This window comes from Pogoniulus pusillus, chromosome 7, assembly GCF_015220805.1.
Source record: "Pogoniulus pusillus isolate bPogPus1 chromosome 7, bPogPus1.pri, whole genome shotgun sequence".
Lineage (NCBI taxonomy): Eukaryota > Metazoa > Chordata > Aves > Piciformes > Lybiidae > Pogoniulus > Pogoniulus pusillus.
In genome coordinates, this window is record NC_087270.1 from 23932499 (window position 1) to 23950682 (window position 18184).

At 45.9% G+C, this 18184-nt stretch overlaps 1 long non-coding RNA gene across 2 annotated transcripts in view; it reads right to left on the reverse strand.

The window, feature by feature from the left end:
* LOC135177130 (uncharacterized) overlaps window positions 1–18184 on the reverse strand; it is a 195915-nt gene that overhangs the window by 135948 nt on the left and 41783 nt on the right. The window contains exon 3 of one of the 2 annotated variants that reach the window (XR_010302934.1): window positions 4613–4709. The exons of the other annotated variant lie outside the window; for it this stretch is intronic. This is a non-coding gene — a long non-coding RNA (uncharacterized LOC135177130). Of the gene's footprint in view, window positions 1–4612; window positions 4710–18184 lie in introns of those variants that run through there. 2 annotated transcript variants of the gene reach the window in all.

The window sequence follows — 18184 nt, forward strand, 5'->3', positions numbered from 1 at the left end:
TGAAGAACTTTCTCCTCACCTCCAGCCTAAATCTCCCCTGACACAGCCTGAGGCTGTGTCCTCTTGTTCTGGTGCTGGCCACCTGAGAGAAGAGAGCAACCTCCTCCTGGCCACAACCACCCCTCAGGGAGTTGTAGACAGCAATAAGGTCACCCCAGAGCCTCCTCTTCTCCAGGCTAAACAATCCCAGCTCCCTCAGCCCCTCCTCATAGGGCTGTGCTCAAGGCCTCTCACCAGCCTCATCGCCCTTCTCTGGACACGCTCAAGCATCTCAATGTCCCTCCTAAACTGGAGTCAGCATCCCTGAAGGCCTTAAAATACTCATGTAGACATGGCACTTTGGTCCATGGCTTTGTGGGCACCATGGTGTTGGGTTGATGGTTCAACCTGATGATCTTGGAGATCCTTTCCAACCTTAATGAATTCATGAGCACCTGATCTGAGAGAGTAGATAAGACATGATTAAATATGTGGGCTACCATTGATTTTCTCCTCATTTCTCACACTCACTGCTCTACTCAGTCACATTGGACAAAGATTTTTCCACTCATTTTTATGATCAGGGATCACAAAATCATAGAATTGTCAGGGCTGGAAGGGACCTCAAGGAGCATCATGACAGGATATGCTTTAATGGCCATCGTGGTGTTAGGTTGAGAGCTGGACATGGTGATCTTAGAGGTCCTTTTTATCTGAAATAGTTCTATGGTTCCATTTTAAGGCCTTCCACTCAATGCTTTGTATAGAACCACAGAACTGCCAGGGTTGGAAGGGACCTCAAGGACCATCCAGTTCCAAAGCCCTTGCCTTCGGCAGGAACACCTCACACTAGATCAGATTGCTCAGAGCCACATCCAGCCTGGCCTTAAAACCCTCCAGGGATGAGGCTTCCACCACCTCTCTGGGAAACCTGTGCCAGTGTCTCACCACCCTCACAGTCAAAAACTTCTTCCTAACAACCAATCTTGCTCCATTCCCCCCAGTTCTGTCACTACCTGACACTATGAACAGCCCCTCCCCAGCTCTCTTGTAGCCCCCTTCAGGTACACAATAAGGTCTCCTGGGAGCCTTCTCCTCTCTAGACTGAACAGCCCCATAAATTTATAGCTATTGTATTTTCTTACAAGTGCTGTTTCCTGGTGGGAGGCAAACTTCTGTCTGGAATTCAGTAAGTGCTGTGAGAGGCAATTGTTTCCAATTGGCCAAATGTTTTCATATTTGTGTCAGTTTCAAAGCCACTGATTTGTCTCTGCAGTGATTAGCGATGCTGATGTGAGGACCATATTCTGAGCTGTTTCCAACTACTTACAAGATGAGCTTTCCACCAAATATCTAAACCTGCAAGTAATGTCCCAAACTGAACACAAAGGCACTTGCTAAAGGCCTTACTTTGTGGCTGCCACTATTGACAACAAATGTTTGCAGTTTACCCAGGCAGTCAAGCAAGCAAACGAACGAAATAAAACAACCAAGCAAGCCAAAAGTTAAGAATCACATCTTTACATTCAAAATCTAGTCAGAATCTCACATCACTATGCAACAAGTATTAAGAATTTGAGGCCCAGGTACATGCTATTGGAATGTATTCAATAGAGTATCATGAAATTGATTCAGCTGGAAGAGGCTTTGGGGTTGAAGGTTGGACTCAATGATCTTAACACTGCCATAACCATTAAACTATGTCCCCTAGTCCCATGTCTACTTGTTTCTTGAAGACCTCCAGGGACAGTGACTCCATCACCTCTGTGGGCTGCCTGTTCCACTGCTTAACAACCCTTTCAGGAAAGAAATTTTTCCTAATGTCCAATCTCAGCCTTCCCTAGGGCAGTTTGAGGCCATTTCCTCTCCTCTTGTCACTTGTTACCAGGGAGAAGAGACCAACCCTACCTCACTCCTGTCTCCATTTAGGGAGTTGCAAGAAGCCAGAAGGTCTCCTCTCAGCCTCCTTTCATAGAATCATAAAATTGTTTTGTTGGGAAAGCCCTCTGAGATCATCAAGTCCAACCATCAACCCATCATCACCATGGCCCTAAGTGTCATGTCCACAAGTTTCCTGAACACCTCCAGGGATGATGACTCCATCTCCTTGGGCAGCCTGTTCCAATGCCTGACCACTCTGGCAGGAAAGAATTTTTTCCTCCTCTCCAGTCTGAGGAGACTTTACTGGGGCCTTCCAGTATCTGAAGAGGGCTACAAGAAAACTGAGAAGGGAATTTTTAGACTGTCAGGTAGTGATAGGACTGGGGGGAATGGAGTGAAACCAGAAGTGGGTAGATTCAGACTGGACGTTAGGAAGAAGTTCTTCTTGACCATGAGGGCAGTGAGACACTAGCACAGTTTTCCCAGGGAGGTGGTGGAAGCCTCATCCCTGGAGGTTTGTAAGGCCAGGCTGGATGTGGCTCTAAGCAATCTCATCTAATGTGAGGTGTCCCTGCCCATGGCAAGGGGTTTGGAACTGGACGGTCCTCGAGGTCCCTTCCAGCCCTGACAATTGTATGATTCTATACAAAGCATTGAGTGGAAGGCCTTAAAATGGAACCATAGAACTATTTCAGATAAAAAGGACCTCTAAGATCACCATGTCCAGCTGTCAATCTAACACCACCACAGTCATTAAACTATATCCTGATATGCCACTCCTACAGTGGTTTGCATAGAAGACCCACAGAGAATCAAGTAGGCTACTTATGTATGAAGATCATTTAGTATAACAGGTTGCTTCCACCCCTTCTGCAAACCTGTTAAATGGCTTTAATCTCCCTTTTCTCCCCGTCACAGGACATGGAGATTTCCACTGCAGGTCTTGAGACTTGAGTCTCACTCTGAGATGCACAAAGCAGATGCCAAACTGACAAGCTTGCTGAAGTTTCTACCAAATTTCTGTGAAATGCACCCAGAAATAGTCTGTCAACACTTACTGTTCTATTCTGCTTGCCAACATCTCACTACTCTCAAAATAAATGCCTCCTACGATGACTATGAGTTGCCTGGAGTACTAGATGTTTAAAAACAAGTTAAAAACCTACAGTTTCCAATGTGGATTGGTGACCTTTGCTCACTGTTACAGAGTTAGAAACTACCAAACATATCTGTGCACAGAATCCTAGAATGGCTGCTGTTGGAAGGGAGCTCAGAGATCATCCACTCCAGCCTCCCTTCCAGGGGCAGAGACACCTCTCAAATGGACTCAGCTACTCAAGCCCTCATCCAGTCTGGCCTTGAACATCCCCAGGGAGGAGGTATCCACAATCTCTGGGCAACCTGTTCAAGAGTCTCACCACCCTCACACTCAAGAACTTCTTCCTCAGATCCAGTCTAACCTTACTCTGCCTCAGCTTCAAACCATTCCCCCTTGGCCTGTCTCTAGACATCCTCAGGAAAATTCCCTCTGCAGTCTTCTTGGAGGATCCCTTCAGGTACTGGAAGGCAGCTCTACAGTCCCCACGGAGTCTTCTGTTCTCCAGGCTGAACACCCCCAGCTCCCTCAGCCTGTCCTTACAGCAGAGGTTTCCCAGCCCTTCAGTTGTCCTTGTGGCCCTCCTCTGGACTCACTCCAATAGCCCTGTGTCCTTCTTATGGTAGGGACACCAGAACTGGATGCAGTGTTTGAGGTGGGGTCTTACAGGAGCAAAGGGACAGAATCCCCTCTCCTGCCTTGCTGGCCACCCTCCTCTTGCTGCAGCCCAGGATATGATTCTCCTTCTGGCCACACACAGGTGCAAGGCTTCAATGGGCCACCCATTCTGCCTCAAGTGATTTGTGACAGTTGCTTCACCACACAGGTTTACACAGAGTGGTCAGTATAGCGAACATGCAAGCAACAGGACAATAGGGACAGGGATCTGCTCCAGGCACTCCAGCAGAGGGCTAAGAGGATGATGAGAGGTCTGGAGCACTGCCTGATGAGGAGAAGCTGAGGGACCTGGGGCTGTTAGTCTGGAGAAGAGAAGACTGAGATGGGATTTAATAAATGTTTATAAATATCTGAGGGCTGGGGGTCAGGACAGGGGGGACAGGCTCTGCTCACTTGCTCCCTGGGATAGGACAAGGAGCAATGGGTGTAAGCTGCAGCACAGGAGGTTCCAGATCAACACAAGGGGGAACTCCTTTACTGTAAGGGTCACAGAGCACTGGAACAGGTGTCCCAGAGAGATTGTGGAGTCTCCTCCTCTGGAGACTTTCAAGGCCTGTCTGGATGTGTTCTTCTGTGACCTGAGCTAGACTGTATTGTCATGCTCTGGCAGGGGGGTTGGAGATGATGATCTCCTTGGGTCCCTTCCAACCTCTGACATCCTGTGACCAGGACAAGAGGAAATCACCTCAAATCACACCAAGGGAAGTTTAGGTTGGATATTAGAAACATCTTCTTCCCTACAAGAGTGGTCAGGCATTGGAACAGGCTGTCCAGGGAGGTGAAGGAATTGCCTGCTCTGAGACGTTCAAAAAACATGTGGACATGGCATTCTAGGACATGGTTTAATGGCCACAGTGGTGTTGGGTTAAGGATTGGACTCTGTCTTCAGGGACTCACCCAAACGAAATCAATCTGTGACTCTATGATTTCCAGGGTTTATTAAATCCTGAGCAAAGGATAACTCCTCTACTGCTTCATTAGTACTTGTTTCTAAACGTCTAGAAAGCAGAAGCATTTAAAACCTCTCTCAGGTAACCAGAAAAGGAGAAACACATTCAGCTTCAATAATCATTGCCTGAGGAAAAAAAAATATCAAGCATCAGGAAGGGAATATTTACCCCACTTCAGATATTTTTGTTCTTTGCAGTTTGTATTTTTATTAAAGGCAAACAAGCAAGAATTTTGAGTAACAGCACTGTTCACTCTTGCTTAGAAACCAGCCAGCAGGTTGTAAAGTACTAGGAGAAAACAAGCATATGCCCTCAAACACCAATCCATGGTTTAAACCAGGCATCAAGCCTTCTGACACTAAGTTGCAGATGACCAGAGGGCTGGAGCACTTCTGCTATGAAGACAGGATGAAAGAATTGGGGCTGTTCAGCCTGAAGATGAGAAGGCTTCAGGAGACCTTAGAGCTGCATTTCAGTATCTGAAGGGGACCACAGGAAGGCTGGGGAGGGACTGTTCAGAAGGACTTGCAGTGACAGCATGAGGAGCAACGGTTTGAAACTGGAGCAGGGCAGAGTTATGTTGGACATGAGGAGGAAGTTCTGCACAAGGAGAGTGGTGAGACACTGGAACAGGCTGCCTCATGATGTGGCTGAGGTCCCATGCCTGCAGACAAGCAAAAATCATTCAGAGTTCATATTTTCTGTCAGTTGGCTCATCACAAAGAGCAAAGACCATCTCCTTCCTGCTACCAACACTGTGAAAAGCTAAGCATTAGCAATATCACTCACAGCAGCAGATCTGCATAGGATGAGATAATTTCTGATATGCAGCTTTTTAAAAGTACCTCTCCTATAAGGACAAGCTGAGGGAGCTGGGATTGTTCAGCCTGGAGAAGAGGAAGCTCTGGAGAGACCTAACAGCAGCCTACCTACCTCAAAGGGGCTACAAGAAGGTGCAGAGGGACTGCTTGCAAAGGCCTGCAGTGAGAGGATGAGAGGCAATGACTTGAAATTAGAAGAGTAGATTTAGATTGGATGTTAGGAACAAGTTCTGCACTATGAGGGTGGTGGAACAGAACACTGCAAAGTTTGCCCAGAAAGGTAGTTGAAGTCCCATCCCTGGAGATATCCAAAGTTAGGCTGGACAAAGCTCTGAACAACTCGACTCAGTGAAGGATATCTCTGCTGACTGCAGAGGGGTTGAAGTAAACTTTTGGAAGTCCCTTCCAACCCAAACCATTCTATGGTTGTATGAACTCTACCTTTGGCTCTTGTTGGCTGGACTTTGACTCTCAGCCTGAGCAGCCACATTACCAGTTCAGGCAAGTTTATCAGTATAAGGAGAAATGTGCTTTAATAGTGCAATCCCACTTTCTAAACTCAACCACAAAAAGGCTGAAGTTGAAAGACAAAAAAATATCCACAGTTCCAGTTCAGCTGCTGCTAGATAAAAGCAGGTGCTCTCAGGTTAATCAATCCACTTGACTGCCCCAATATTACTCATAAAGCCAAACTGAGCACACACAAGTGAAATTGTGCTATGAATTGCACCTTCCCGACCCTTAATGAGAAGGCCAAAATCCCACTTCCAACAAGAGAGAGAGGCACAAAATCCACTTCAAATTCCACTTCTTATCCTCCCACTGGATACAGCACAGCACATCATCACAGCCTCCTTTTTAATGGGAGGGAATGTTTACTGCAGACATGCAGAAACAGGCAACTTAATTATGACCCCTTCTGATGAGCCAGTTCCTAGGTTTTCTACTAACATGTTCCCATGCCCATTCCCTGGGGAACTCAGTGGTAACATGAAGAGCATGACCATTTCTTTGGCTTCAGGAACACGTTCATTTATCTATCTGGCTTATAGAATTTAAACACCTGACGAACAACAGTGTGGTTGATTTTATTCATCAGCTAATTGCTTTGCCACCTGGAGCCACAGCTTTATAGACTCAGCTTACAAAAGCTCTGAAAAGAATCTCAATTATTCTTTAATTTGTTCCTTGAATACAAAGTAGGGAACTCTGGCTTAATCAAACATTGTCTCCAGTCTGCTGGGATATGTCTCATTACCTTCTAACAAGGTAAGCTTTCGTATAATCATATGATATGATAATTCCCCACTTTCAAGCCAAGTATCCTCTTAGTCACAATCAATTTGGCACTGAAAAGAAGAAACATTGAAATCCCTGTAGAGGAAGGAAAGTGGTGTCCCTCAGGAGTGGGCACTGGGACCAGTGCTGGTTAACATCTTTGCTAGTGGCATGGACAGTAGGCCATGCTGAGGCGCTTTCAGCAAGTTTGTTGAGGACACCAAGCTGTCTGGTGTGATTGACATGCTGGAGGGAAAGGATCTGTGGGAGAGACACGGACAGGATGGAGAGGTGGGCCCAAACCAACTATCATGAAGTTCAAAAAGGCCAAGGGCAAGGTTCTGCATCTGGGCTGAGGCAATTTAATCCACAAATATAGGATGGGTGAGGAGTGGCTCAGGGGCAGCCTCAAGGACTGGGGGTCTCAGTTGATGACAAAAATCCCCAGCAGCCAGCAATGTGCACCTCTAGCCCAGCAGGCAGCTGTTTGCTAGCTGCATCCAAAGCAGGGAGAGCAGCAGCACAGGGGGGGGATTCTGCCCCCCTGCTCTACTCAGACCTCACCTGCAGCACTGCCTCCAGTTCTGTTATCTCCAGCCTAAGAGGGACATGGAGCTGCTGGAGTCGGGTCCAGAGGAGGCTATGAAGATGATCAGCAGGCAGGAGAACCTCCCCTGTAAGGACAGGCTGAGAGAGTTGGGGCTGTTCAGCATGGAGAGAAGGCTCCAGGGAGACCTTAGAGCAGCTTTCCAGTACCTAAAGTGGGCTACAAGAAAGCTGGGGATGAACTTCTTACAGGGGCTTGTAGTGATGGCTGCCTACAGTTACCTGAAATGGTATGGGAATGACCTCATGCTGCAACTGGAGGGGCTTAGACTAGATATTAGGAAAATGTCTTTCCCAGCAAGGGTGGTCAGGCATTGGAATGAGCTGCCCAGGGAGGTGGTGGAGTCACCAACCCTGGATGTGTTTAAAAGTCGTTTGGATGTGGTGCATGGGGTTATGGTTTAGGGTTAACTTTGTAGAGTAGGGATATGGGCTGGACTTGGTGATCCTGAGGGGCTTTTCCAACCTGAATGCTTCTGTGCCAGGACAAGGGAGAGTGGATTGAAGCACGAGAAGGGCAGATTTAGACTGGAAAATAGGAAGAAATTCTTAGCAGTGAAGGTGGTGAGACACTGGCACAGGTTGCCCAAGGAGGTTGTGAATGTCCCCTTCCTGGAGCTCTCCAAGGTCAGGTGGGATGAAGCTTTAAGCAGCCTCAGCTAGTGGGAGGTGTCCCTGCCCATGGCAAGGAGTTGGGAACTGGATAATATTCAAGGTTCTTTCCAACCTAAACTTTTTATGAACCTAAGAAAGTAATTCTTTTAATGGAACTTTCTGTTAGCACAACTGCCCTAAGATGTTTTGTATTGCAATTCATTAACCCCTCCTCACTTAGCACTGGTGAGTAAACTGTGATCTCCTCAGTTTCTAAAAATTACTTTTTACAGACTGGGTGATTTTTAGCACAGTTGGGAAAAAGGAATCTGATAACAGGTACTTGGGCAGAACACTGGGATCAGTGACATCTAGCTGTTATCTTTTATTTTACCATATAATACAATTCTAAGTGGCATCCTCTGTGAAATAAACTGTCCAATAGCTTTTGTACTTATTTTGACAGTAAATGAGAGGGGAGAGAAGGTATCTCAAGCACAAAGTAGCTTTTCTCTCAAGATTGTGTCTACCTGGAAGACAGCAAAAAAATTATATAACTAGATCAGAGTCCTGTATGATCACATAGAATTACAGAATTGTTTCAGTGGAAAAAGACCTTTAAGATCATTGAGCCCAACCATTCTCTACCTCTACCAAATCTGGTGCTAAACCATGGCCCTCAGCACCTCATCTCTGTGCCTTTTTTACATACTCAGGGAGGAGGATTCAACCACCTCCCTGGGCAGCCTGTACCAGTCTTTGGGAACCCTTTCAGGCATGAAGTTTCTTCTAATATCCAACCTAAACCTCCTCTGGGGCAATTTGAGGCCATTTGCTCTCATGCTATCCTTATTGCTAGGGAGAACAGACCAAGCCCCACCTCGCTCCAATCTCATTTCAGAGAGCTGTAGAGAGCAAGGTTTTCCCCTCAGCCTCCTTTTCTCAGACTAAACATCCCAAGGTCCCTCAGCTGCTCCTCACCAACCCTGTTCTCTAGACCCTTCTCCAGCTTTACTGCCCCCCTCTGGATCCACTTCAACACCTCAGCAAACATATATTTGCCCACAGCTGCATTCCCCAACACAAGGACAGTTTGAGCTTTTACCAGAGGAAGCCTAGATCCACTGTGAGCTACAGAGAGTGCAGCGAGAGACTAAGAGTAGCCTCTCCCTGGTGACCTAGTAGAGTGTTTGTTATTTGGAAATAGCAGGTTAAATTAAGAAGTCCAAGAATCTAATAGAATGGCTAGAGTTGGAAGGGACCTCAGAGATCATTGGCTCCAACCTCCCTGCCACAGGCAGGGGCACCTCTCAACTAGACTCAGCTGCTTGAGGCCTCATCCAACCACACTTGTGTTAGCTTCACTTTCACTGTGCATTTGCACAGGAGCAATAGAGAGGTAAAATAAAACATGCAGAGAAATTCCAGTGAATCTGTACTGATGGCAAACCCTTTAACTCAAACCTGCTGCCTGGTACAGTCATGAAAGCTGGGATAGGCATAACACTTACAAGTGAGGAATCCCAAGGGTAGCCTGGCTAAAGAAAACATCCTTCTGATGAAGGTGTGATGGTGTGACAGGCACTGAAGAAATAATTAGTTAAGAAAGTGATATGAGGAGAATCACAGGACTGTTTAGCTTGGGAAAGACCTCTAAGATTGAGTCCAACCTCAACACATCAAAGCAAGTTAAAAGCAAAACTATTTTCAGTCCTGAAACTCTGTGGAGCCAGAAGCAGGAAGGAATAAAGTGAACCTGCTGGTGCTTCTAGAGAGAGTAGAATTCATCTTGTAGCCAAAGCACTGAGGACCTGTGACACCTGGCCACAGAAAATGCTACGTCAATAGCAGTATGAAAGGGTTAGAATGAGAATGAAGCATCTCACAACTCCCATTTGGGCAACTATGGAAGAGTTTGATCCTGGCCTGGTTGCACCAGAGGACGTTTAGATTGAATATTGGGAGAGAACTCTTCACTGGAAGGGTTCTCAAACACTGGAACAAGCTTCCAGCAAAGTGGTAGAATCACCATTCCTGGAAGGATTTCAAAGAGGCAGAGGTGCTGAGGGACATGGTTTAGCACCAGACTTTTTTCAGTCTTGCTATAGCCTCAAAGAAAACTGGACCTTGGATGCATTTTCAAGCCTCTGTGAATCTCCAGTGTTTTCACTTGAATTTTCTGTGAAATGGACATAGTCCTGAAGAGAGTAAAAAGTCCTTCCAGAACTAACACTCAGACACATTTTCTGCCTTACAAACATCCAGCACCCAACCTATCTCCTTAATGCCATCAGTTGTTTGTCCATATACAGTCCATACCCCAACCCAGAACATGGCAAACTGAATTAACACAAGTTGAATAACCACAAGCAGAACTCAGACCTGAACAGCCTGCAAAGGCTAGAGGTCAGGGCAACATCTAAGTAACAACAATAAAAGTCTAGTGTGGGCACACCACCAGCTAAATATTCATTCTTGCTCCTAATAAACTTGCCTTTACTGCCAAGGTGGACTAACACAATGGGATCTACAAATCTACAAAGCACCACAGAGCACAGAAAGTGCTAAGCTCTGTCCTGTCTTTTATCCAGTGCCAGCATAAGAACAGAGAGGGTTTCAAGTTTGGTAGAAGTATGAAAGCACCAAGGCCAACAGAATAGCTCCTGGGAGGAATCAGAAACACCTACCATACACTTACAGCTACAGGCCCTGTAAAAGAGCAGAAATGGAGTACCTTCTGCCACAGCTTTTGTGTTTGCCCTACAGGTCAAGAAGTTGCCAGAAACCAGCCATAGTGGACATATCTATGTCAGTCTTTGCATACCCTTAGCAAACACTCGAGTTGTTTGGAACTCAAGTGTGCCCTTTTGGCCTGCTCCCATTCTCTCATTATGAAAGTAGCAAGAGACAACAGTAGCCCCATTAGAATTTGGCTAGCAGCAAAGAGGCTGGCCTGGCCAACAAGGAGAGTTGTACTCCATTTTCTCAAACATATGGCAGCCATCAAGCAGAGCATTCAATTAGAGCTGTTCACTACTCTCCCAGCTTAATCTTTTTTCAATGAATGATCTTTTGCTTTCTGAAAAAAAATACCTATCCATGAAAAACACATGTTTAATAGGGATCTGGGACACTCTTTCCCTTATTAAAAATGCTATTTTTGTCTCCTACTCTGTTTTGTTTTCTTTTTGTTCCCCTCCTCCTCCATCTCTTTTGCCTCCAAAAACCAAGAGGAAATGCAAAGTTGTCCCATCCTCCCCAGTTTTTAGAAACAGAAAAGACTTGGAAAAGTTTCATGAAAGAAATAAAAGGCAAAGAAATGGTGGGGGGAGGGGGATTTTAAAACAAAATAAATGATGGAACAGATCAGATCCTTATCCCATGTTCCCAAGCTCTGAGTATTGCCAGAGTAAGCAATCTTTCCCAGGCTCAAATTAAACACCACTGCCAATGATCACCACTTCTCACACACATCTCCTTGCCAGCTCTCAGGCAGATCAGCCTTAGAGATCCTAACAGCACTGGCAAGGAAAATTGTGATCTAAAAGACCAGGTAGCTTGAGTACTGCTTTAGTTACAGTGATTTACTATCAAGCAGAAACTCAGCAGAGGGATGCAACTGCTGCTTCCCTTGCTCTGGCTGTTCTCTGAGTAAAGAAGTTGTACTAAGCACATCCCTTTAGTAAACCCCAATAACTGGATAACTGCCAGGGGTAATAATAAACTAAGTGTAAGGGAAAGACCTCCTCAGTTTTCAATTAAGCTTGGTCAGCGTTTCTGCCTTTTTCACTTTCTCATCACACAGAAACAAGGAAAAATGAGGAAGGAAGAGAGAAGAAAAAAATCAAACCCCGCAACCCGGGAAGGTGGTGGAGTCGCTGTCCCTGGAGCTGTTCAAGGCAGGATTGGACGTGGCACTTGGTGCCATGGTCTAGCCTGGAGCTCTGTGGTAAAGGGTTGGACTTGATGATCTGTGAGGTCTCTTCCAACCTTGGTGATACTGTGATACCCACAAACTAGCAAAGCAACATGTAATGTTTCTCTGCCAACTTCCTAGCACAGCATATAAGGACTACCTTCCTACCAGCAATGGCACATAACCATAACTCATTACAGGGTAGTTTTATTAAAACAGATATGCCCTGAATGGACACCACAGCTAGAAATTGCTCACAAATGGAGGTTTGCAGAGCTCAACACTAGATGCAGCTGGGCTGCGGAGATGAAACGTAGAAGTCTCTCAGAGCTCATTTGATGGATGTTCTTATTCCAAGCCCTAGCAAACCTGTCTTCCTCAACAATTTAGTGCCTCCCCACATCTACCAAGGAACAGAATTGCTCCTGAAATGAAGGAACAGGAAAAAACAGGAATATTTGAGAAAAAGTTTTTTACAGTACAGGAACACAGAATGACAGAATTAACCAGTTTGGGAAAGACCTTTGAGATCATTGAGTCCAACCTATCACCTAATACTTTCTGATTAATCAAAACATGGCACTAAGTGCCTCATCCAGTCTCCTGTCAAACACCTCCAGGGATGGGGACTCTATCTCCTCAGGCAGCCCATTCCAATGCCAATCACTTCTTCCTAACATCCAGCATAAACCTGCCCTTGCACAGCTTCAGGCTGTGTCCTCTTATTCTGGTGCTGGCCACCTGAGAGAAGAGACCAACCCCACCTGGCCACAACCTCCTTTCAGGTAGTTATAGACAGCAATGAGGTCTGCCCTGAGTGTCCTCTTCTCCAGGCTGCAAACCCCCAGCTCCCTCAGCCTCTCCTCACAGGGCTGTGCTCCAGGCCCCTCACCAGCCTTGGTGCCATCCCCTGGACACCTTCAAGCACCTCAACATCTTTCTTAAACTGGACACAGTACTCAAAACGTGGCCTAAACAGTGCTGAGTACAGGGGCAGAAGGACTGCCCTGGTCCTGCTGGCCACACTATTCCTGATACAGGCCAGGATCCCATTGGCCCTCTTGGCCACCTGGGCACACTGCTGGCTCATGCTGTCAACCAGTACCCCCAGGGCCTTCCTGCCTGGCTGCTCTACTCTGTCCCCAGCCTGCATGGAGCTGTTGTGGTCAAAGTGCAGAACCCGGCACTTGGACTTGTTAAAACTCAGGGCACTGGACTGTGCCCATCTGTCCCTCTGCAGAGCCCTCCTGCCCACTAACAGATCCATACTTGCTCCCAACTTGGTGTCATCTGCAAACTTACTGATGCCGGGCTAAATCACCTCCTCCAGATCATCAATCAAGATATTAAACAGGACTGGGACCAGCCCTGATCCCTGGAAGCACACTGCTAGTGACTGGCCACCAATTGGATGTGGCACTATTCACCACCACACTCTGGGTCCAGCCATCCAGCCAGTTCTTAACCTAGCACAGAGTGCCCCTGTCCCAGCCACAGGCTGCCAGCTTTGCCAAGAGTTGGCTATGGTAGACAGTGTCAAAGGCCTTACTGAAGTCTAGGCAGACTACATCCACAGTCTTCTCCACATCCACTAGGCAGTCACCTGGTCATAAAAAGAGATAGGTCACAGAGTCCAGTGTATCCAAAATCATTTCCAAGAGTAAATATTTATGTCTTCCTCAGAGTGGATTTTTGTCAGACACCTTGTTGCCCCTTCACAAGGTAAGTCTTGACTTCGAAGGGAACAATCTAAAAGCAACCTGCCCTGTGGAGGGACCAGCTGAGCAAAAGCAGGAGCACAGAGGTTGAAAGGCACTCTCGCTGCATGCACATGAACCAGTACTTTGCAGCAAGAAACACCTCAGCAGTGAACACAAAGTTGATAAACCTCACACTGCATAGCTCAGATCCAGGATTATTACATTCATCTGTAGGTATGATGTTATGAGGAGAGTTAATTAAAAGGAGGACAAAAGTGGCCAAGGAACTAAGGAGGCTCCAAAGATGATGAGACATATTGTGCCTTCAGCTTAGACGGGCAACCACTGGGAAACTCCTAACAAGCTACTTATCTTCAAAGACCAGAAATCGCAGAGGCAGGGAACTTGTTCCAGTCACTGAGCAAGACATACACAACCATGGGCAGCTGAGAAGAACAGTATTAACAAGCTTCAAGAAGACTGGAGCTCTAATTGCTTGCTCTCACATTCACTGGTCAGAGAGAGTTCTGTCAATGGGACACGTGGAGGTGAGACTCAGAATTAGAGAATCACTGAGGCTGGAAAAGACCTTCTAGATTGAGTCCGGCCTATAACCTAACACCATGACATCAGCTAAGCCATACCACATCCAATGTGCTTCAGCAGAGCATTTAGGATGCCTGTAGAGAGAATTAGTGAAATCAAAGCCCCATCCAAATTGAAATTAAAATAACAAAACTACAACCTGCACAAGCTACACATGAATAAAACAGACAAAACCAAACTCACGTCTAACATTCTCACCAGCAAACCACACTTTCAGGATAGCTGAAATGAGGAAAATCTCACCCCAAGCTCAAAATGAAAAAGAGCTTTTCTTTTTTGCTGTTGGGCACTTGCAGTATAAACCAAGGAATGAAAAAGCTGTCACCCATTCTTTAAGGTTAACCTGAAAGAAAGGTTACAGCCACATGCTGGAAACTTTCAGATGGCTTCCTTTACACGAGGTTGCCAAGGACCTTTAAGATCAATTCCAACCGTTCACCAATTCTACCAAATCTAGTACTGAGCCATGCACCTTAGCACCACGTCTCAGTTTTCTCATGTGTGTATCTGCTATTCAAAGTATCTATTGATTAAGCCAGAATGATCACAGGATGTTAGGAGTTGGAAGAGATCTCCACAGATCATCCAGTCCAACCTAGCACCCAGCCCTAGACAATCAACTAGACCATGGCACTAAGTGCCTCATTCAGGCTTCTCTTGAAGACCTCCAGGGACGGTGCCTCCACCACCTCCCTGGGCAGCCCATTCCAATGCCAATCACTCTCTCTGGCAAGAACTTCCTCCTAACATCCAGCCTATACTTTCCCGGCACAACTTGAGACTGTGTCCCCTTGTTCTATTGCTGGTTGCCTGGGAGAAGAGGCCAACCCCCACCTGGCTACAGCCTCCCTTCAGGTAGTTGTAGACAGCAACTGTCCATCTCTGCCCTCGATGAAGATACTGAAGAGGATGAATACAGAATGAGATTTATTCCTTTTGGATCTCTTTCCATACAAAGAGCATTAAGAGAAATGTCATGTTTTAGCCCTCTCCTTGGTCGCTACAGATTGTAAACAAAGCCAGAAGGCCTAATTATTCTCCAGCACAATGGGGGTGAATGACAAATTAAAAATACCTTCTGCAGTGATTGGAATTGTACTCATATAGAACTGGTAAAGGTAAACTGAGACCTGAATCAGATTTTCATGTTTAAATATACAAGCAAAGTGCTTGTGCGAATGACAGTGTACAGAATACATGCAACAGCTGCCTAGAAGTGGGATTGTACTGGCTCTAGTTTAAATTTCCCAGAGGCTCAAAATATAGCTAACAGAACCAATACAATTATAGGATATCCTCCCCTCTCCCTCCACTTTGGGAAGAATGGAATTAGATGTAGAGCAGAAAAGGGTAAACCACCCAAATAAGTAGTTCTACTTTGATTTGGAAGTTAAAAGACAAAAAACTTTAACAATATATATGAGGTATTTAAGGTAGGGTCTCTACAAAGAGGTATAGGGAAGCGAAACAGACACAAAAAAAAACATATATACAACAAGATTGATTGCAATAGATGGAGGTAGAATCAGGAAGGGTCTGTCCACCATGTGGAAGGATAACCACGTAGTAAAACAGGAGCAGTAGGAACAAGGGTGGGGCTAGCAGGCAGGGAGGTAAAAGAGAGAAACAGAAAGGTCCTCTGTTTTCATAGGGGGGCTAGACAGGAAGTGAGAGTGGGCTAACCACTACACCTGGGGTCGGGTTCAGATCCAACCCCCAAGAGGGTTGACACTTTACAGGGATTCTCTGTGAAGATAACAGGATACTACAACCAGGTACTTGCCTACAACAACATAGGCAGCACTATAATTGCAACAATGACCTCCCAGAGCTATTGTGTCTTTAAATGTTTAACAGTAGGTATTTGCCACTTCACCCTAACCCACTGTAACTACTGCAGCATATCATCTGCATTTTCATGAGGAATTACTGTGCTATGTTTCCGTCAGAGAGAGGAAAGGGAATATTTTAGTTCAAGTGGCATTTGCAGAATAAATCCTATGATGCAAGAGGCCAAAAGACGTCCTTTTAACAGCACTTCAGACCAAGCACATGCTTCTGTTCCCTTTCTCTACTACGCTGCTTGGTCCCAGCAGCAATTGGGAGACAGCAGGCAGGAGAGGCTACACAGAACCAATATCACAGCTGATTACATGGATGAGAAAGCTGTGACAACAGATTTTAATCAGAATGCAGTGCACAGCAGTGCCACAGACCCACAGACTTCAAGTTGCACTTAACTATTTACTGCTCATCACAAATGTCTAAGTTGTGCCTTTGGATGGGAGAGATGTGGGCCTGCTGGAACAAGTCCAGAGGAGGGTTGTCAGGATGACAGGAGGGCTGCAGTACCTCTGTTATGAAGACAGGATGAAAGAATTTGGACTGATCAGCCTGGAGAAGAGAAGGGAGATCTTAGAGCTGCATATGAAAGGGACCTATAAAAAGGTTGGGGAGACTGTTTAGAAGAGCTTGGAGCAATAGGGAGGGGCAGGGGTTTGAAAGTGGAGAAGGACAGATTTAGGTTGAACACTAGGAGGAAGTTATGCACAGTGAGAGGGGCAAGACACTGGATCAGTTTGTCCAGGGCTCTGCTTGAGACCTCATCCCTGGAGAAAATCAAGATCAGACTCAGTGGCAACTTGATTTAGTTGGAGATATCCATGCTGCCTTTTGGACAAGATGATCTGTGAGGATCCCTTCCAACATAATGCAATCTGTCAATCTGTGAGAGCTTTTCTAAGGCTCCTTCCCATTCTGAAGTGCTTTGAGGTAAAGCAGCATGCAAGTGCAAACTGGTAGTCATGTCAGTTTCAACATTATTAACAACTGTTATTCAGGGGCATTCTCCTAGTAATACTGATGCAAAAAGTGAGTAATTCTGCCCCCAAAAAACATGTGTATGCAGAAGAGTTTCTCTGTTCTCTGAATGGCAACACTGTTGATTCAAACAGAGCCTCTGAGTAGCTCTGTCAGTTCTGTTTTACTTTAACAGACTCACAGGCACTAAAAATGAGAATGATTTGCTGCTTATTTGAGGGATTCTTATTGTAACTCCGGAAGCCTGACCCAGCCCAATTGCCACATCTTTTCAGTGTCGTCTTTGATATCCATACTTTCACTCTGCTTTACTACTTGCCTCCATCAACTCAAATATCACATCTGAGCAGTTTGCTGAATGGGAAGAGCTAAATAAAAACCTACGGAAGCAGAGAGCAATTCAGGAGTAATCAGCCTTTGTCTGTTTGCAAACCACCACAAAAACATTGCCAGCACTTCACACGGAAACATTCTGGTTGGAAAAGACCCCCAGGAACATTAAGTCTAACCATTATCCTTACTCTACAAAGTTCACCCTTAAGCCATATCCTCAAGCACCGCATCCAAACGACCTTTAAGTACACCTACAGTCGGTGACTCCCCCACTATCCTGGGCAGCATATTCCAGTGCCTGACCATTCTTACCCTAAAAGAGATTTTCCTAATGTCCAGTCTAAACCTACACAGCCACAGCTCGAGGCCATTCCTCTTGTTCTGTCACTACCTATGAGAAGGACCAGTACCAAACTGTCCACAACCTCCTTTCAGGTAGCTGTAGACAGCCATGAGGTCTCCCTTCAGCCTCCTTTGTTTCTCATTAACGATCCCCAGCTCCTTCAGTTGCTCTTCATAAGGTTTCTTTTCCAGGCCCTTCCCCAGCTTCCTCACCCTCCTCTGCACTGGGTCCAGCACCTCCACATCCCTCTTGTAGTGAGGTGTCCCAAACTGAACACCACACTTGAGACGTGGCCTCACCAGAGCAGAGTACAATGAGACAATCACCTCCCTTTGTCTTTCTCTTGCATACCAGAGAAGAAAACAGGAGATGATCTTAAATTTTCCTTCTAAACAAGGCAGAGCCTTCTAAACGATCAGCACTGGCTTAACTCACTCTTATTGCTGAACACTTCCCAAAGCCTCCATGTCCCAGTATCCAGCAATAGAACAAGGGGACACAGTCTCAAGTTGTGCCAGGGTAGGTATAGGCTGGATATTAGGAAGAAGTTCTTCACAGAGAGAGTGATTGGCATTGGAATGGG